This window comes from Mustelus asterias, chromosome 24, assembly GCF_964213995.1.
Source record: "Mustelus asterias chromosome 24, sMusAst1.hap1.1, whole genome shotgun sequence".
In the NCBI taxonomy this organism is placed as follows: Eukaryota; Metazoa; Chordata; class Chondrichthyes; order Carcharhiniformes; family Triakidae; genus Mustelus; species Mustelus asterias.
The window spans coordinates 23108389-23130405 of NC_135824.1; the positions used below are offsets into that span (position 1 = coordinate 23108389).

At 42.6% G+C, this 22017-nt stretch overlaps 1 protein-coding gene across 9 annotated transcripts in view; it reads left to right on the forward strand.

Moving 5' to 3' along the window:
- The first annotated feature begins 6007 nt into the window (after positions 1-6007).
- Positions 6008-22017, forward strand: part of LOC144511276 (zinc finger protein 280D-like) — a 112728-nt gene continuing 96718 nt past the window's right edge. For 6 of the 9 annotated variants that reach the window (XM_078241434.1, XM_078241435.1, XM_078241436.1 and 3 more), the window contains exon 1: positions 6008-6106. The gene's annotated coding sequence lies outside the window, so the exon portion shown is untranslated. The remainder of the gene's footprint in view (positions 6107-22017) is intronic. The other 3 variants (XM_078241437.1, XM_078241439.1, XM_078241441.1) reach the window with 2 other exon arrangements.

A 22017-nucleotide genomic window follows, 5' to 3' on the forward strand; every position in this document is an offset into this window, starting at 1 on the left:
ATCATCCTGAGTCAACAAAAATTAAGTTGGGCAGCTACTAATAATGCAGTACCCAAGTAACACCAGTTCAGAGACCAGATCAGGGAATCTGCTGTAATAAGTTGACTTTAATTTCATCATTTTGTGCTGATACTGGTAACATTTCCACATGTCAGCACCTGCTGTTTTGCACAAAATGGCTTGTACCAGCAAAAATTAACTTTTAATTCTTCTTGTATGACTGCCACAAGAGACATAAAGTTTATTTGTTACAACGTACTAGACAGAATCTATTCTTCCACAGCCCTCTAAAATGGCAGTACTTTAAGGACTACTTTAATCACCTTTTTAAAAAAAAAACACTTGATTTTTCAAGGCTGTTCTCATGGGTTTCCTAGAATGGGGAGATCAGATTCTGAATCTAATTGCAATCTCAGCCCAAGCATGGCAATGGTTTGCCCAGCTAAAATTTGCTGAGGCAACATATAACTTGAGTGGCACAAGGTAAAAATACACATGCACCTGATATTGAAAGTTACAGGGTTCACATTTAATTTACTTTACAAAACTTGATTACGATACAATTAGCTTTCTTGGCTCCTTCCAAGCACCTCTTGTTCTCAGTTGTTTACAATATAAAGGCTGCGATTTAGCAGCCATGCTAGTCGTGGGCACAAATCCCATAATGGGCACCCAGGGCGGAATTTTCCCGTCCTGCCCGCCACAAGTGTTGGAGTGGCGGGGGTGGGCCATGCAAAAGTCCATTGACCCTGTGTAGGAATTTCAGGCCTTGGGGCCAGTACGGCCGGAAATTCCCACCCTAAATCTTATGAGAGGCTCAAAGTGGGATTTACGCCTAAAGAGATTTTGGTTTGGGATGCTCCCCACCCCCTTATAATGAGACAATCAGGTTCAAACCCCTGAAGGGTGCCAACCTGATTAGCATATTTTGTAATAAATTTGAATCTACTACTTCTGCTACTTCCTTTCTCACCATAACGTCCCATCCAGTCAGTGTGACATCATGCCAGTGCAAATCACTGCTGGTTTACAAAAATCAAGGAGTGCCCTGATGCTTGCATGGCCGGTGGGGCTTAATGCCCCGCTGCTTTTGAGGGGAGCCAGTCTGTATTTTGTTCTGCTGTATTGTAAATCGCAATTTATGATGATATACTAATAACAAGTGAAGAGGGCACTCAGTAGAGCGTATACCCCCACCACGCTGTGTTAATTCAGCATTATTACAATAATGCTACCCATTCTTTTCCTTGCCTGGTTGATGCTCTTGACTAGGAAGCTGAAAAATAGTTATTTTTTATCGAGAGTTTCCATTTCACTGTAGGGGCTTCAAGTCAACCACATCCAACAACCTGCTCTGAAAACTCTGCTCACATTCTAAGAGCTGTGGGAAATTCAACCACAGCAGCTGAGACAATCCATAACATTTTTGAACTGTTGACAACATTCTAAAAAATAGTTTCCTTTATCTCCCAAAGTTAATGAATCCTTTAAAACATTCCAGATCTAGATCTGATTCTTTGTCAAAAATAATCCGTTCACCCTTGGGACATACCCGAACAGAACATCAAGTTTGTTGAAAGCTGTCCATTACGTTTTGAGATCTAGGCTGGAATCTTATAGATTCAACAGGGGTCTTGGCCACCATCTTCAGAGCCAGTGAGACACTGCATGGCCTCCTTTCGAGAAGGCCCTCTGCATCTTGTACCACTCAGGCACTTAACAGGCCAGTGATGGGCCTTGCCCTCGATCAAGGACCTGGAGGGGAAGTCCAAGAGTTGCTGGTCAACAGGGGGCTGGCAGCTCTTCTGTAGTCAGCACTGCCACTGGGGAGGCAGTGGTGGCTGCTGGTCGTACAGTGACCGGAGTCCTCAGATCAAGGAAGGGCCCAGGCAATGTTAGTGATGGTGAGGAGGGTTTCTTGTGGGGACCAAGAGGAGTTGGCAGCAAGGACAAGGAGTTGTCCCCTCCTCCCATTGCCAGACCCCGCCTCCCCCCCCTTGTGGAAGCTCAAGAAGGGAGACCAAAATGTTGTCTGATTTTAAGAAGAAATTAGATATAGCTTTTGGATCTAAAGGGATCAGGGGATATGGGAGGAAGGGGGGGATCAGGATATTGAATTCTATGATCAGCCATGATCAAAATGAATGGAGGAGGAGGCTCAAAGGGCCGAATGGCCTACACCTGCTTCTAGTTTTATGCAACCCGCCAACCTCCTGTATGATAGATGCCCCGCCATTAAGCTTTCCACGAGTGAGGACAGAAGATTCCACCATTATTGACTACAAACAGAAACATTTGTTGGGATTTTCTGCTCCTGTTCTTCTCAGGCAGGTTTGTTGATGGGAAAATCTATTATCATAGAAACCCTACAGTACAGAAAGAGGCCATTCGGCCCATCGAGTCTGCACCACCCACAATCCCACCCAGGCCCTACTCCCATATCCCTACATATTTTACCCGCTAATCCCTCTAATCTACACATCCCAGGACACTAAGGGGCAATTTTAGCACGGCCAATCAACCTAGCCTGCACATCTTTGGACTGTGGGAGGAAACCGGAGCACCCGGAGGAAACCCAAGAGGTACAAATTGTATTTTACGTCAGTGGGAAATCTCACTGCGATTGTATCAGCCTCCCCTGCCCGTGACGTAATGGGAATCCTGATGTTCCAATTGTCATGAATTTGAATCTAATTATCAGACCTCCTGATCAATTCCCCCCAGGTCCATTAGATTGTCCATTCATGTTGGTGTGAGGGCACGCCGAGGTGAATTAGGACTGCTTTCTCCCATGGTGTACACCTGGTGGGAAGACCCAACGGAAGAGCTTGTGAGTGTATCACTCAGGGGGAAGAGGGGCATTGCGCTCTCTCCGAGTGATGAGCCAGGGGGGCAGTGCCCAGTGAGGGTGGGTGGGGGAATGTTGAATTTTAACTTTTGTGCGCTGGGACAACCTTAAATAACTAAGTTGTTGATGGGGCAAGGACGCCAGCATGACATCATGGGACCCACCCCTTCCAATTTTTTCCCCATCTCCCTAACGCTGGTTAGGTTGATTGGCCAAGTTAAATTGCCCCTTAGTGTCAGAGGGATTAACAGGGTAAACATGTAGGGTAACAGGGATAGAGCATGGGTGGATTCTTGTCGTTGCAGACTCGATGGGCCGAATGGCCTCATTCTGTATTGTAGGGATTCTATGATATGGCGGAGACAGCATTGTTGAAGCAAGCTGCCACGCTATCAATCCTGAGGCAGAAGGAAAACAAACATTAAAATATTTTATTCTTCAGTTTTTTTCCTGTAAAGTTTCTCAGATGCCTGCATGACTGTTCAAGAGTGTGTTTTTCCTCCTTTGTGGATCTGCAGTTCTTGTGCAGCACGGGACACAGCCGGTCTCACTCATGAGAATAAAAGCAAATCCTGCAGATGCTGGAAATCTGAAATAAAAACAGAAGGCGCTGGAAAAATCCAGCAAGTCTTGGAATAACTGTGGAGAGAGAAATAGAGTTAACATTTTGAGTTGAAAATGTAATTTTCTCGGAACTGGCTCCCCAGAACTCTCTTGAATTTTCTAGAAACATAGAAGATAGGAGCAGGAGGAGGTCATTAGTCCCTTTGAGCCTGCTCCGCCATTCATCACAATCATGGCTGATCGTCCAACCTAATAGCCTAATCCTGCTTTCTCCCCATAACCTTTGATCCCATTCGCCCCAAGTGCTATGTCCAGCTGCCTCTTGAATACATTCAATGTTTTGGCATCAATTACTTCCAGTGCTAATGAATTCCACAGGCTCACCACTCTTTGGGTGAAGAAATGTCTCCTCATCTCGATCCTAAATGGTCTACCCTGAATCCTTAGACTGTTTCTGGACATCTCCACCTTTGGGAACACCATTGGGTGGCACGGTAGCACAGTGGTTAGCACTGCTGCTTCACAGCTCCAGGGTCCCGGGTTCGATTCCTGGCTCGGGTCACTGTCTGTGTGGAGTTTGCATTCTCCTCGTGTCTGCGTGGGTTTCCTCCGGGTGCTCCGGTTTCCTCCCACAGTCCAAAGATGTGCAGGTTAGGTTGATTGGCCAGGTTAAAAATTGCCCCTTAGAGTCCTGAGATGCGTAGGTTAGAGGGATTAGCGGGTAAATATGTGGGGGTAGGGCCTGGGTGGGATTGTGGTCGGTGCAGACTCGATGGGCCGAATGGCCTCCTTCTGCACTGTAGGGTTTCTATGTTTCTATCCTTCCTGCATCAGCCCTGTCTAGTCCGTTAGAATTTTATAAGTGTCTATGAGATCCCCCTCATTAGTCTGAACTCCAATGAAAACAATCCGAACCTAATCAATTAATCTCTCCTCATACATCAGTCCCGCCATCCCTGGAATCGGCCTGGTAAATCTTCGCTGCACTCCCTCGAGAGCAAGAATATCCTTTCCTCAGGAAAGGAGACCAAAACGGCACACAATATTCTATGCGATATGTGATGGGGGGTTCTAGCTCATTGCTGAGGAATGCAATTTTTGAGAAAGTGGTGCATGTTGAAATAGAAGGTTAAATTCCCCTGTTGTACAACAACTGTTCCCACAAAGGATCACAAGGGCATACAACAGATGACCATCAAGCAGAATAATGATCATTACTGACCAGGAGCAGAGCTTTGTGCAAACATGCAATCTGCACAGACAGAAACCTCTCCCAGGGAACTTTACTGTCAACCAAATATCATGAGTCAGATTGTTCTGGTTGTGAATCACTTACATAGCTGTGCACCATTTTTTTTTTGTGCATCTCTTTCCAGTGCACCTCTCTCATGTGCATTTGCTGATCTCAATACAGAATGACAGCATGGCCGTGGACAATGATTATCTACCTTGTATGTGTGTCCACAGTCATAAACATTCATCGCTGATGTATCATAGAATCCCAACAGTGTAGAAGGAGGCCATTCAGCCCATTGAGTCTGCACCGACTCTCCGACAGAGCATCCCACCCAGGCCTTATCCCTATAACCCCACGTATTTACCCCGCTAATCCCCCTAACCTACACATCTTGGGATACTAAGGGGCAATTTAGCATGGACAATCCACCTAACCTGCACATCTGTGGGAGAAAACCGGAGCACCCAGAGGAAACCCATGCAGACACGGGGAGAACGTGTAAACTCCACACTGACAGTCATCCAAGGCCGGAATTGAACCCTGGTCCCTGACGCAGCTTTTATGACTTAAATACAGTTACTGTACAGTCCTTCGTGAAGGAGGTCTATAAACGTAAGTGATAATCATACCTTAAAATCACCACAGTAACTGTATTTAAGTCGCAAAAATTACTGACAATAATCTATTTTAACGCAAAATCTTGATGTCACTAATTTACTGTTAGTTTTCCATGTCTAATCAAATAAATCCCTTGCACTGCCCAAAGCACCCAGTGCAGCCCCATTGCCCAGTGTATCCCAGTGCATCCCCATGCCCAGTGCAGCTCCAATGCCTCACCAATCCCAGTGCATCCCCATACCCAGTACAGTTCGAGTGCCCAGTGTATACCCAGGTCCCAGTGCAGTCCCAGTGCATATCCAGGTGGCCAGTGCATACCCAGTGCAGCTCCAGGTCCCAGTGCATACCCAGTGCAGTCCTAGTGCCCAGTGCATATCCAGATCCCAGTGCAGTCCCAGTGCCCACTGCAGCTCCAGGTCCCAGTGCAGCTCCAGGTCCCAGTGCAGTCCCAATGCCAAGTGCATATCCAGGTCCCAGTGCAGCCCTAGGTACCAGTGCAGCTCCGGGTCCCAATGCAATCCCATTGCATATCCAGGTCCCAGTGCAGTCCCAGGTCCCAGTGCATATCCAGGTCCCAGTGCATCCCAATGCCAAGTGCATATCCAGGTCCCAGTGCAGCCCCAGTGCAGTCCCAGAGCAGCTCCAGGTCCCAGTGCCAGGTGCACCCCAGCTGGGGGGAGAGCCTTCGCGCGCGCGCTGGGGGCTGCCTGTTACCCATGATGCTCCGGGAGGTCCCCAGTGCGCAGCTGCTGCAGCGGCAAAAAAAAAATCATAATAATGGCGGCGGCGGCGGATGAGTGCTGAGAGTTTGCCGCTTTTAGGCCGCGGAGCACCGGGCGGTGAGTCACTCTTTCTGAGGAGTATTGATGAGTGGAGTGTGGGGCGGCGCGGTGGCGGCGGCTCGGGGAGGTTGCGGCCCGCGGCGGCGGGTCGGGGAGGCTGCGGCCTGCGGGGTGGGCGGCCTGAGCGCCGGCGCCATGTTTGCTGCTTCACCGAGAGCGGGGCGGCGGGATTGAAGGCGAGGCCTCCGGGGCGGGCCGGCCGGCCGGCCCTGCTCACCAGCCCCTTCCTTCACCCGCCTTATTTGCCATCTGTCACATCGGCGCTCCCCTCTCCGGATCGCATCGCACTGGGGGCGGGCTGATTTCTTTCCCCGTCGCGGTGGCGAAGGTTATTTATCGGAAGCCGCCGCCAGCAGGAAATGGAAAGGCGAAGAGCGAGCCCGGGGGTCTGGGCGATCTGAGCTCAGTGCCGCTCTTCATGTCGCCTCTGGTGTTTCGCCCGCCCACCCGTGGGGAAATAGCTGTTTCCTTGCATTGTGGGCGCTTAAAATCTCTCTCACACACACTTTACTGACCTGTTTCCCACATTCTCATACAACTTGTATAGTATAAAAGGAGAAACCACGCGTGCGTTTATTCTTTTTATGCGCTCTTTATAACGTTTTATATCTAAACTATGAAGGCAAAGTTAAGATTTGCAAGAAAAAAAAGGGGACAAGTCACTTTGACCCTGCACGATTTCTCCAGAATAGGTTGTAAAGTACTGCAATTTGCCGTAACTATTTTTGATGACTTGTTTGAGTACTGTTGCGTGTTTTTGTATTGCTTTCTTTATTGTTTGTTTATTTTGGTGATCTGCGCTTCGTACTCTGCTCAGTTCATACGCGTTGCCAGCAAACTTGTATATTTCAGTAAATTTAGGAATCTGGAGCACCTGAATTACAAATCGTCTTGTCGCTTTTTTTTGTAGATTATATGTGTTTTAAAAATTAACATCAACGCTTAATGTTCCTCATTTGAATTGTCGAATACACATCAAAGTAATTTCAGTGAGGTTGGATGTATTGTTGGATTAATCCAGAAATGATTTTTTTCCTTCCTTGAAAGGCAACAGTTTTTAAAAAATAAAGTAGCATTTTTGGGGGGGTGGATGTGCACATATATCTGAAGATGTATAGTCAATATTGGCTAGGAATTTGAGTTACTTATTCAAAATATCGTGATTTTGGAGCTGGGACACATGGATAAATATAATTTGCTCCAAACATTCCAACTTTTAAAAAATCATTTTAAAGAACTGTTGTCGGGGGCTGGAAAAATAGGGAGAAACTGTTTGTGCTTGCAAGAGGATCAAGAATAAAAGAGCACAGATTTAATGATTTGCCAGAAAAAGCAAATGTGACGTGAGAACTTTTTCACACAATAAGTGGTTTGGTTCAGGAATGCACTGTCTAGAAATGTGTTGGGGGCCAGTTTCATTCGAGTCATTCAAGAGGGCATTGGATGATGATTTGAATAGGAACAATGTCCAGGGGAATGGCACTAAATCATGATGCTCATTTGGAGAGCCAGTGCAGGCACAAGGGGCCAAATGGCCTCCTGCGCCATAAGAATTCTGAGAGGTAAGAGAAGTTGCAGATTGTGATAATTTGGCTTATGAGTTGTTGAAGCACAGATTCAGAAAATCCTTGGTTTGTGCTCAGTAATTGATCTCATGGCCAGCTGTAAAATTTTGTTCACTGTCCCATGAAGTACCTTATGATGTTGCAGAATGTTATGCAAGTTCTTGTTCTTTGCTGGAGACGGGTGGGGGCCAGTACAAATCATTTTCATTTTTTGGTTAACTTAGTTGAAAATTGGACAATATTCCTGCTTTGGTTTCTTGGAGAGTATGATTGCAGGCTGAATAATATTTAACCGTGATGCTGTTAACCTTTTTTAAAAGATTGCACAAGGGATATGCGTGTGTTGCTGGCAAGTCCAGTGTTTGTTTATTGCATATCCCTAATTGCCTTTGAGAATGTGGTTGTGAGCTTCCTTGAACCTTTGCAGTCCATGTGGTATGGGTGCATGCACAGTGTGTTCAGGAGCGTGTTCTAGGATTATGCCTGTGACAGTGAAGGAATGGCAATTTAGTTCCAAATCAAGATAGCTTGTTCCTTGGGGAACTTGCAGGTGGATCTGTTCTCTTGCATCATCTTAGAGGGAGGTTGTGTTTGTGGAAGTTGTACTGTCAGAGGAGCCTTGTTGAGTTAGAATAGAATACCTAGTGTTGAAAGAGTCCATTCAGTCCATCGAAATTGCACCAACTGTCCAAAAGAGCATCTTACCCAGGCTAACCCTGCACTATCCCCATAATCCTGCACATTTACCATGGCTAATCCACCTAACCGAAACACCATTTTGTATATGGTACACACTGCAGCCATAAAATGTGTTGATGGTTGAGTGAGTGAATGTTTAAGGTCATGCCAGTCAAAGATGGTGTTGAGGTTCAAATGTTGTTGAAACTGCGCTCATCCAGGCAGTGGAGAGAATTTCATCACAATCCTGCCTTATGGACATCCAGGCCTTGCAGAGTCAGAAAGCAAGTTGCTGCAGAATTTCCAGCCTCTGATTTGTATTGCATGATGAGTAACAAACAGAATCATACCCTAGAAAAATGTTAACATTTTCAAGAGAAGTTGATGAGAAAAGAGGAAAGAAATAAAATTACCTTTATCATGTTTTTTTGGGAAACAAATGAAATTACTCGGGGTGGGGGAGAGAGGATGTGGGATCAGGCTCCTCAGTTGGATGATCGTGATGAATGGTGGAGCATGCTTGAAGGGTTGAATGGTCTCCTCTGGCTCTTATTTTCTTTGTTTCTATGTAACGCTAAATGTAGGAACTAAATATAAGCAAGATTAGGTGACAATTTTACAAATAATTTAGAAAATAAGTAAAATGTTATCAAAATAAAATCCAAAATACAAACCAGGCTGAGGTTACATTGCCGTGCTTGTGTTATACCAACTAATTCAGCTCTAGTTTCTGGAGACAAATTGCTAATATTATTTTTGAGTCTGCTGGTACAAATACCAATGAGGACAGTAGAATCACAGTCCACGTGTAGGAAAAATACACCTAATTAACTAAAGTCTACAGTTGAAATTCAGAATTGGTTAGGCATTTATTTCAAAGTAGAAAGTGCAGAAAATGTAGCAAGGTGTAGAAGCCCAGTCCATCACTCCAACCTGCCTCCCATCTATTGACTCTGTTTACACTTCCTGCTGCCTCGGAAAAGCAGCCAGCATAATTAAGGACCCAGGCACCCCAGACATACTGTTCCACCTTCTTCCATTGGGAAAAAGTTACAAAAGTCTGAGGACACTTACCAGCTGACTCAAGAACAGCTTCTTCCCTGCTGCCATCAGCCTTTTGAATGGACCTACCTCGCGTTAAGTTGATCTTTCTCTATACCCTCGCCATGACTATAAGACTGCATTCTGCACTCCCTCGTTTTCTTCTCAATGAACGATATGCTTTGTCTGTATACGTGCAAAGAAACAATACTTTTCCCTGTATACTAATACATGTGACAAATTAAATCAAAAAAATACTTTTGGGACTGTTGGCTTCGGTTCAGAATCTGAGGTTATAATATTTTCAAATATGTCATTCTGTTGAGTTGTGATTTTAATTAATATTGAACTCATCAAATAGATTGATTGAAATGAGAATTATTATTGAGTTAAATTTGGCCAAGACTGATTTTAGATGTTTCTAATATAGAGTTAATGTAGAAATAGATCGTCTATTCCAAATTGATGAGACTAGCTTCAAATTGATTTTTTTTAAACCAAGTTTTAAGGTTAACTTTGTGTCCATTTTCAGCTTTGTATTTCCTGTCCTGGAATACACTTTGTACCAATGTTATTGCAAAACTCCCAAAAAAGACGATAAAGAAGAAAGGTTGTGCAAATGAAACAAATGGCAGCTGAACAAAAGTTAGCTCTTGTAGGTTGTGCTTGAATGTGTTAATTATGACCAAGAGTTGAACATTGATTTATAGCCATATATATATTTAGAAAACGTTGTACCATTGTTTGGCCTTTAAATGTAATTCTCCTCACATTCCTTCTCTCATTTCTTATTGCTGCTCAGTTTTCTTTCAGTCCTGGTCACAATTTTGTACCAATTTTTAATTATTTTATCAACTGCTTTTTGCAGTGCAATTATTTTAACTTGGATCAGGTACCTTTTGCTGTTGATTTCATTTGCAATGGAATTTGCCGTTCAATAGAGCTTTGAGATATTCACAAGTTTTTGGCAACACGAGTGTGAAATGTTTACAGTGTAAAGAAAAGTGCAAAGGGTGCTCATCTACCTGCCGTTTGCCCCTGAAAATAAGACACATGCTTCCTAGGCTCAAAGGTAAAGAAAAAGGACGAAGGTTTGTGCTTTCAAGTCTCTGTCTGTGTTAAGTTGTCCTGAAATGTTTGGAGCCACCGGTGACAGGAGGGCAGAGCAGGCAATGATAGCATCAAGGAAAAGACACTTAAATAAGATGTGTTGCTTTTCCAACTCTTGTGCCTCTATTTCCTGTTCTTCAAGTTAGATGTTTGTTTTCAGGGCGAGACAAAGATGATGATGTAGTGCTTGGGGCTGATGACCCATGCATCCAGGCAAATGTAACCTAGAAACTCAATCCTAAGAACTGTGAATCATGTCTTTCATGCTTGATATGAACTTAATGCTGGGCAATCAAAGGACAGCTGAAATGTTTGTTGTTTGTGTGGGTGTATTTTTCACTGAAGAATATGAAATAGAGGGCACCGAACATAATTGTAGTACAGCAGTTTGCTCTGTGCTGATGTTAATATATCATATAACAATATATAGCACCAGGGACCTGTTTGGTCTTTTGATTCACTGGGCAATGAAGAGAGCGGCCTTCCTGGTTTTATTTTACGATGCGAGATATGTGGTTTTGTACGAGGGAGGTCATGTCTCACTAATTTGATTGAGTTTTTTGACGAGGGAAGGGCCTTGGATGTTGTCTACATGGACTTTCATAAAGCATTTGACAAGGTCCCTCGTGGCAGTCTGCAGAGTTAAATCACACGGGATCAAGGGTGAACGAGCTAGATAGATTCAGAACTAGCTTGGCCATAGAAGGTAGAGGTGGAAGGGTGTTTTTCTGAATGGAGGTCTGTAACTAGTGGTGTTCCGCAGGGATCAGTGCTGGGACCTCTGCCGTTTGTAATGTATATAAATGACGTGGAAGAAAACGTAGCTCATTAGCAAGTTTGCAGATGATACTAAGATTGCAGGAGTTGTGAATAGTGATGAAGATTGTCAGAGAATACAGCAGGATATAGATAGACTGGAAAATTGGGCGGAGAAATGGCAGATGGAATTTAATCCGGACAAATGCGAGGTGATGCATTTTGGTCGATCCAATTCAGATGGGAGCTATAAAATACATGGCAGAACCATCAGGAGCATCGACACACAGAGATCTGGGAGTACAAGCCCACAGATCCTTAAGTGGCAGCATAGATGGAAAAGGTGGTGAAGAAAGCATATAGTATGCCTTCATTGGCTGGGGCATTAAGTATAAAAGTAGGCAAATTATATTAGTTATATAAAATGTTGGTTCGGCAACATTGAGAATACTGTGTCTAATTCTAGTTGCCACATGACCAGAAGGACGTGGATGCTTTGGAGGAAATACAGAAAGGGTTTAACCAGGATGTTGCCTGGTATTGGCTATGAGGAGAGATTGAATAAACTGGAATTGTTCTCCCTGGAAAGGAGGAGGCTGAGGGGCTACCCGATAGAAGTTTATAAAATTATGAAGAGCATAGATAAGGTGAACAGTTGGAAGCTTTTTCTCAGGGCAGAAATGACAATTACAAGGGAGCACAGGTTTGAGTTAAGGGGGCGAGGGGGGAAGGTTCAGTAGAGGTGTATGGGAAAAGTTTTTTTTACACAGAGGGTGGTGGTGGCCTGGAATGCACTGCCAAGTGAGGTGGTTGAGGCAGACATGTTCACGACATTTAAGACTTATCTGGATAGACACATGGTTAGGCAGGGAATAGAAGGATACAGGCAGTTGGTCTTGATAAGGCAACATGATTGGCACAGGCTTGGTGGGCCTGTGCTGTACTGTTCTTTTGTTCTAATTTAGAAATTATTGGAGTGTGTGGACCCACAAATGTCATTCGCTGGTCAGCCTTGGCTGGACTGTAATTCCCTTTAGTTAAAAAGCACTGTAGAATCATAGAGATCCTACAGTGCAGAAGGAGGCCATTCGGCCCATTAAGCATGCACTGACAACAAGCACCCCCCCCCCCCCCCCCTGCCCTTTCCCCGTAACCTCGTGTATTTACCCTGCTAATCCCCCTGACCTGTCTCAGGTTGAATATGAATGTTCACTCCCAGTGTCCTGTTTGACTCTGGGAGTCAGATCCTTTTGGTCACAAGGATGACCTGTTTCTTTTCCTTCATAGCATTGTCTGCTTCTGCTCCACCCTGCATAAAATTCAACTCGTCAAAATTCTGTTGCCCATATGCTGGCTATTCCCATCCCTGCACTCAATTGACCCCAATGCTTCAGATTTAAAATTTTAATTGTTGTGTTTCAATCCTTCGTGGCCTCCTCCCCTTTCCTTGTCCCTGTAACCTTCTGCAGCCCCCATAACCTGCCTAAAAATTCGTCGCTCTGAATCTAAGCTCGTAAGCAAAGCACATGCTCAAAGTAGCAATTTGTATAGCTATGATAAAACTGGTATGTTTGAGGTTATGGTTTCTGGGCATGACTGCATGATGCTCCCAGACTCGTAGGCAAAAAATATTTTCAACTGCTAAATCTGAGTTTTAAATACTCAGTATTTAATATTTAAGGTATTTGGGTCTTCAGCACTGACAAGCTTGAAATCTTGAAAGTGACCAGTGTTCAATAAACTGACAACCTGGCATATGCTAAACATGTTTATTCAAAATTGCATTTTGTTGATATTTGCTATGCTATGTCAGTGTCTTTTTATTTGAACAAACATAATTTTAAGCAGTGAGTTCTATGATTCAAGACTCTGAAGTTTGCTCTGGATTAAAATCTCTTTTTGAATAAGTCACTACTTGGTTACAAAATTAGTATCCAGTTAGTAACTAACATTCACTTTAGCTTTAGATATGTAGCTGCTGCTTGTATATTTTGAACAGAGATTGGTAGTTTTTGTATAATACATCAGAAAATGGTTATGTTCTGATATTTGGAATTAATTTTTGGAAGACGAACTTCAATTTCCAACAGTTAATAGCTTTATTTTCCTTAATTAACACCAAAGGAATGTATGAACAATATTTTTGGATGTTTTGTACCAAAGAAAAATGCATTGAAGTATTATCTTAATATGTTTTTCAAACTGTAAATTCCATATTCATAGGTCAAAATTACAAACTTGGAAGCAGTTGGGCTGAAATTGGTTGCAATCTCTTGTGCCACCTGTATTTGTATGATTTACATAGCCAGTAGCATCAATCATTGGATGGGTAGGCTTAGCTTAATCTTTTAGGAAAGGTCACTTTTGCTTAATTTTCCAGTGTCAACCTCACCCTTGCATTCTGGTATAGCAGAAGAACGAGTTTTGCTACAATAGTTGGTGTACCTTTAATTTAAGCTTGCCATCAGTCTTGCCTGACATGGGTTAAAGGACAGTTGGGGTTGAGGCCCATAATTTTGCATTGAATGATATGTATTGCTAAAACTCTTTCTTGCACTCTGCAAAAACAAATTTAGGGTAATGGTGGATGGCAGAAAGATAAGACAATATTTAAAATGGAAGATTCCGATGTAATAAACTGCATCTGCAATTCATATATCAAAACAACTTAATTCAGGTAATTTATTGGCTGGCCATATGTTATTTTAGGGAAATGTTTACTCTGAACCTTTAGAAACCGGACCAGAAGAAACCACATTTTGAACATTAATTAGGCAGTGCTGCACTATTTAGGCTCTTTAGGGTGAGGTGGAAAGTCGAAACTGGAGCCAATTGAAGTGAAGTGGCGGGGGCTTCGCCAACTTCAATTTCATCTTTCCGAATAAAGCTAAGTTGCATCAATACTCAATAAAATAATGGAATTTATTTATCAGGATCAAAGGTGAGAAGCAATGGGCAGACTCGAACCTGGCAAACAGTGGCCTGCATACCGTAAGAAGGGAAAGATCCTTTTTTAAGGATAATTTTTTGTTTTGAAAAGGAATTTCCCAAGTGGGGTGACACTTCTGAAAATCTTTGCACAAAAAGCTGACGGCTTAAAATAGTGAGGTTTCAAGGTAAATCCTAGTAAATCCAAGGATTTCCTGAGCGATAGGAAGCAATGGTACTTCTTAGTGGTTTGATGTCAGGGTGAGGAAAATTATAAGTGGAGCGTTTCAAGGATTGATGCTCTTGTATTTATAATTTAATGTAACAATTTTGATTTGGTTTTAAAAACTGAAGGTAAAACTGGTCATTCACATTTAACACCAAATTAACACGCGGCTATAGATGTGGCAAAAGTTAAATTTGAAGAAGTTACCAGGGTCATTCAGACTAAAGTTGGTGAAACACAGCAACAGGTGAAGTAAATATGAACAAAGAACAATACAGCACAGGAACAGGCCCTTCGGCCCTCCAAGCCTGCGCCGCTCCCTGGTCCAAACTAGACCATTCTTTTGTATCACTCCGTTCATGTGGCTATCTAGATAAGTGTTAAACGTTCCCAGTGTGTCCGCCTCCACCACCTTGCCCGGCAGCGCATTCCAGGCCCCCACCACTGTAAAATACGTCCTTCTGATATCTGTGTTTAACCCCCCCCCCACCTTGAACCTATGACCCCCCCCCCCCCCCCCCCCCCACCCCACCTTGAACCTATGACCCCTCGTGAACGTCACCACCGACCTGGGAAAAAGCTTCCCAGCGTTCACCCTATCTATGCCTTTCATAATTTTATACACCTCTATTAGGTCACCCCTCATCCTCCGTCTTTCCAGTGTGAACAACCCCAGTTTACCCAATCTCTCCTCATAACTAAGCCCTTCCATACCAGGCAACATCCTGGTAAACCTCCTCTGTACTCTCTCTAAAGCCTCCACGTCCTTCCGGTAGTGTGCGACCAGAACTGGGCGCAGTATTCTAAATGCGGCCGAACCAACGTTCTATACAACCGCAACATCAGACCCCAACTTTTATACTCTCTGCCCCGTCCTATAAAGGCAAGCATGCCATATGCCTTATTCACTACCTTCTCCACCTGTGACATCACCTTCAAGGATCTGTGGACTTGCACACCCATGGATAAGTATCAAATATTATGGGGGGATCTCCAGAATTATAGAAAAAGGAAGAGGTAATTTAGCCCCTTGGGCCTCTTCCGCTATTCAGTGAGATCATGGCTGATCTGTGACCCAACTCCATATACTCTTGTCCCTTTATAGTAAGTAGTCTCACAACACCAGGTTAAAGTCCAAGAGGTTTATTTGGTAGCACGAGCTTTCGGAGCATTGCCCCTTCATCAGGTAAGTGCAGGATTTGTTTCACGAACAGGGCATATATAGACAAACTCAATTACAAGATAATGGTTGGAATGCAAGTCAGGTAATCAAGTCTTTACAATGCAGACAAAGTGAGTGGAGAGATGGTTAAGCACAGGTTGAAGAGATCTTCGGGGAAGCATTCTCCAAGGCGGCCTTCATGACACACGACACCACAGAATCGCTGAGAAGAAACTGATAGCCAAGTTCCGCACACATGAGGATGGCCTCAACCGGGATCTTGGGGTTCATGTCACACTATCTGTAACCCCCACAACTTGCCTGGGCTTACAAAATCTCACTAACTGTCCTGGCTGGAGACAATACACATCTCTTTAACCTGTGCTTAACCTCTCTCCACTCACATTGTTTGCACCTATAAAGACTTGATTACCTGTGAAGACTCGCATTCCAACCATTAACTTGTAATTGAGTTTGTCTATATATGCCCTGTTCGTGAAACAAATCCTGCACTCACCTGATGAAGGGGCAGTGCTCCGAAAGCTCGTGCTACCAAATAAACCTGTTGGACTTTAACCTGGTGTTGTGAGACTACTTACTGTGCCTACTCCAGTCCAATCTGGAAACTCCACATCTTGTCTCTTAACTAATTTACTATAATTACTCTAACTGTTACTACACATTGATAACAATTCAAGTCAAATGCAGAATTATATAGCTAAAATGTAGAATATTAGGTTTAGAGTGTGAACTGTTTTGGTCAGATCACAGCTTGGTTACTTAGCATGATGCTGGGGAGACATTTAAGTCTGAAGGCAGTACACAGGTGATCCAAGTATACTGTCCTCTAATATAGATAACAATAATCAGGAAATACTGAAAAATATGGGCTATTTCACCGTGGAAAAGCTGGGAGAAGACTTCCTAAAAGTGCATGCTAGAAAAATAATAGAAACGCCAAATTTGAATCATTGTTTCAAATTAAACAAATAGTGTAAAAAGGTGTTATAAGTTAAAACTAGCAAAAGATAAATATAGGACTGGTATCATGAAGTTCTTTGTATGGTGATTAATGCTTAAATTGGATTTGTACATTGGGAATGGAATTAGAGATCTTGCAATTATAAAGAAATGCTGGATTTTATTGTGGGGGAGTTATTTCTTTTCTGAATGGATGAGTTGGAATGGGTTCAGTGACTTACCTTATTTCTATATGTTGGGTGGTGCTTTTTAGTCCATATAATGGGCTGATGCTTATTTATATATAATGTGCCTGGTGATCCTTCCAGTTTCTACATTCTGGGGTACCATTTGGTGTTCGCATAAACTCAATCCGAGTGAACTTGTGCAACAGATATTGGCCTGATCTTGCCTGTACTTTACTCCATTGCTGTTCTTTCACACATTCAGCTCGATTGTCCTTGTGGACAGCAATCATCCAAATGTTGACTGTTTCATGATGCTGAGGGTGACCAGACTAAATGGGACACTAGTGTGTGAGGCAAGGTCAGAACATATGAAGCACATTACATTGTGACAGGTAACCTGTTTGGATCATCATAAACAATCATTCTAATTGATGCTTGGTTAACCAAGCATTTCATTATTGACATATTTGGTTTTGTCCCATAAAATGAAATGCGCCCTACCTCTGTAACTTTTCTCCGGACATACTTCCCTGCACCCTTCATCATTGGGATTCTGGCCAACTGTGTGTCCTGCTTTCCCTTTGCTTTTCTGTTGAGGACAGAAGTTTTGAATTGCCTAAGCGCAGTTACCTGGGGCATCTGTCCAAAACCCCTCTGCCTTTTTTTAAAAAAGCTTTCTCAAAACCCAACGTTTTGCTACAACCTTCAAACACTGTCTAAACTCTTGTCCCAACATGATATTCCATTCTTTTCTTACAATCTTCAAAATAGTTTTGAGACATTTTATGCTGTGAATATGCTGTGTAAGTAAGTGACTATTTTGTAAAGCTAAGCTTTGCATATCCACATTGTGTGTTTCAAAACTGATTAGATGGATCTTTGCTATGTCCAACAAACTTTGATTAAAAAGATTTTTACAAATTAATTGCCAGAAATTGTAATTTTTACTGTAATTGTAAGCTGTCCGATTAGTTCCTTAAATTAGAAAACTGTAATATTAATAGAGGGGGGGAAAAAGCATAATTTCCCATTACGGTATTGTAAACTCTGGTTACCACTCTTAAATATTCAGCCTAAAACTCATAATTGAGTCTTTGTAATTGTATTTTTTTCATGGTGCACAATGGATGGAAACTTGCTCAGTTCATTAGCAATTGCTTTTCATTCCCCAGCAGTTAGTGTTTGTAGTGAGTGTAACTAGAATTAGTAAACTTCTCTCAAATCTTGTGTGATATCTGTTTCAACATGTAATCAAGTTTCTGCGACCCTTTGAAGCAATGCAAATGCAGGTGCTATTGGTTTCAAGGGTGGAGTATAAATAGCTATAGTTTTGGTCAGCTTACAATTTGAATCCTTGCTTTCTTTATCTTTTTGCCTTTTGGTCCCGCTTATCTACTTATTTCCCTGCCCCTCACCAAACTGATCTTTTTAAAAAAAATGGCAGGGTGCTAAAAGCAGATGGTGCAGATGTGCGATCTGAAATGTGTGTGCATTGCAAAACAAATTGTAACAGTACATCTGGAAACGTTAGTGAACCTACTTAAGCTAAAATTTCCACCTTTGCCAAATAGATACCAGCTTAACTTGGTCTTGTAAGGACCAAGTGGGTGCATGTGTCAGATATAATACCTGTCGGTCATTTTGGATGTGGTGTTCAGATTTTTGTGCATGTGAACCTCTTGATGAGGTCTGTGCCTTCGTATGTTTATATGCATTTCAAGGAAGGGTTATTTCTAGACATCCAACTGGCATTTGGACACCTTGAATTATTTCCTGTGGTTATGCACCATCATAACTTAATTTTCTCATTTTGCTCTTATATTATGCATAATTGTAAGTAGCATGATGGCACAATAGTTAGCAGTGCTGCCTCTCAGCGCCAGAGACCCGGGTTCAATTCCAACCTCGGGTGACTGTGGGGTTTGCACATAAACCCATGGCAGCGTGGGTTTCCTTCCACATCCAAAGATGTGTGGGTTAGGTTGTTTGACCATGCTAAATTGCTCCTCGGGGGATTAGGGTAAATATATGGGGTTACGCAGATAGGGTGTGGGTGCAGGCTCAATGGGCTGAATAGCCTCTGTTTGCACTGTAGGGATTCTATCAAGTGCTTCAGTTATTGTATTGCTGCGCCTACTATGCTGCATCTGATTTTGCTTCCCCTCAAGCTGGAGAAAATTAAATCCAGTTTTTCAAAAGATAGTTGATAAAAGCTTTAAGATTGAACACTTTTTGTATCAGTAAAGAACTGTTGAGATTAATGTTCTAATGTGGATTAACATAGTGGGTATCATCAGGCCACTCAACTTCTGCCCACTGCAACTTCACCTCTTTATATTCCTCTCTGACATTTCCAGCTGCACAACTCTGGAAGCCAGGTGAATATATACTTCAGTTTTATTTTCATATCTTTATTTATGAGAGGACTATCAACACACTATTTAAGTTGCACAGCCATAATGATTGAAGCTTGGCTGGAATATTTCAAGCCATTTACCAGCATGCGACAACTTTATTTTTATTTTGTGAGGATGCTAGGAACTTTTGTGTTGGAAGTTGTCACTAAAGTCACAAACATTTTTTTATCAGAAGGCTGATAGAATTTGCAGAATGGGACGGTGAAGGTTTTGTCTTGAAGGACAAATGCACAGGATAAGATTTGGGCAGGGAACTGAATTAAAACTAACGCAGCGCCAGGGATTCTAGTTCGATTCCAGCCCTGGGTGATTGTGTGGAGTTTGTACATCCTCCCCGTGTCTGTGTATGTTTCCCTTCTCAGTTCAAAGATGCACAGGTTAGGTGTATTGGCCATGCTAAATTGCCCCTTAGTGTCCCAAGATGTAGAGGTTTAGGGGGGTTAGTGGGTAAATACGTGGGGTTATTGGGATAGGGCAGGAGGGTGAGACTGGGTAACATGCTCTTTCGCAGAATTGACGCAGACTTGATGGACCAAATGGCCGCCTTCTGCACTGCAGTGAAAACATCAACAACAGTAAATCCTGATCAATTTCATGCTTTCTAACAATATTTTTGCAGGTTTTAACTAGTTTCACAACCGTTTCATGATTAATTTGACAACCTAGACATCTGCCATGCTGTGACATGAACAGTGCTTATTCTGGTATTTGCTGAGTCTCGATCTTCTCCATAATTAGGGTTGGTTTAGTGAAATTGTAATCTAAATCCTACAAGTACCTGATTGAGAACAAGGTGTTGTGGTCCATTTCAGAACTTGACCATTTTTCTTTCCTGATCATAAACTGTTAACTCTGGACCTCCAGCTGAATTGGAAATCAACACCATTCTCTTTACAATGCTTCACCTATGCCAGTGTAAAATACTGAATTACATTATTTTAGTTTGAAAGATTTTGAAGATTCTGGCTGAGCCAGAGTACCTTTTTGTTCTGAATAGATTTTGCTAGAAAATGGAATATTTTTAGAAAAATAACAAATTCAGCATGATTGTGTTTGTTTCTTCAAAACATCAATTTTACAGCTGGTGTGGAAACCAGGGAATTGTGCATTCTTCAGTTCTTGGCTCCTATCTTGATGACATTGTGAAGGTATACCAAATGAATCCTGAAGTGGCTGTATTCTAAGTGGCAGGTGTTGAACTGCCTGAGAGATATTTTCAGAGGCTGAGGGAAACCTACTGCATGTAACTTGTTCTTGGACTTTCGGTGCTGTTCTGGTGTTGCTTGTGTGCTGTTCTTGTTACAGTGATTTCTAGTTTAATGCAAAGCTACAAGCTAAAAGCACCTCTAGACTTCTGTTTTCTGTAGACCTAATTGCAGCATGACATTCAGAAATTAGTCAGTTACGTGAATAGCAGGGTGATAATTTTCAAGGAATATTCTCCACTTGTAATAGTGAATGGAACATTATGCAGCTTGGATCACTGTCTGTGTGGAGTTTGCACGTTCTCCCTGTGTCTGCATGGGTTTCCTCCAGGTGCTCCGGTTTCCTCCCACAGTCCAACAATGTGCAGGTTAGGTTGATTGGCCATGCTAAATTGCCCCAAGGTGTCAGGGGATTTAGCAGGGTAAATAAGTGGGATCACGGGGATAGGGCCTGGGTGGGATTGTTGTTGGTGCAGGCTCGATGGGCAGAATGGCTGCCTTCTGCACTGTAGAGTTTCTACGATTCTGAGGGCAATTTCTCCATGGAAATTCTATTCCCAGGACATCTTTAACCAAAACCGTAGCAGCAAAATCTATGCCAGAAGTTCAGTAAAACCACTCTAACATTGATGCTATTGTTCATTAACAGACATTTTTCTTTAAGGAACGTGCTTGTCATTGTCATTGAAATGTCTTAACATTATGTGTTTTAAAAAAAAGGTTATTCCTGATGATTGTGGATTCCAATTTGCCACCTATCACTCAAGCACTTCAAACTTTTTCAGGTGAAGCAGTGTTTCACATGCACCACCTTTAATCTAGTCTATTGTATTAGCTGCTCCCAATGCAGTCTACTCTAGATCGGAGAGACCAAACGCAGACTTGGTGACTGCTTTGTAGAACATCTTCAGTTCATCTGCAAGCAGGACCCAGACCTTCCTGTCACTTGACATTTCAACACACCATTCTGCTTTGATGTCCATATGTCTGTACTTGGCTTGTTGCAACATTCCTGTGAAGCCCAATGCAAACTGGGGGAACAGCACCAGTAAGGTCCTTTACAGCCTTCTGTAATTAACATTGAGTCCAACAACTTCAGAGCATGAACTCTCTCCTTAACTTCCACCCCATTTCCATTTATTTGATTTAATTTTGTCTTTTTTAAATTTTCATTTCTTCTGTCGTTTTGTTTTGTTTTTCTATTTCTTAAAAATACCCCCCCCCCAAACTGTAGCTCTATTCTCTCTCCACAAATGCTGTTGCACCTGCTGAGACTTTCCAGTATTTTCCTTTTTAGATTCCCGTATCTGCAGTAATTTGTTTTTATTTTTCAATTAAAACAGTTGTTGCTTACGCAGTTCCTGACTCTTGAGTGCTTTGTCCCAATATGTACCCTTTGCAGACAAATTAGGCAACAGCATCAATGAATGCATATGAGTGAGGAAGTTGAGATGTGCCATGAGATCTGCATAAAAGAAGCATCTTGCTGACTGGCGTTTAATAAATTTGAATGAGATTAAGTTCCTCCGCCAACTTCATAGAAGTGGACTAAACCCACCAGAAAGTCATCAAGCCTGTCCATTCCAATCTCTGCCCTTTTAACGTCATGGTGTCTTTCTTACTGCTGAACATTACTTCCATTGAAAACGAGGGGTCTCATTTCTTTGGCTTT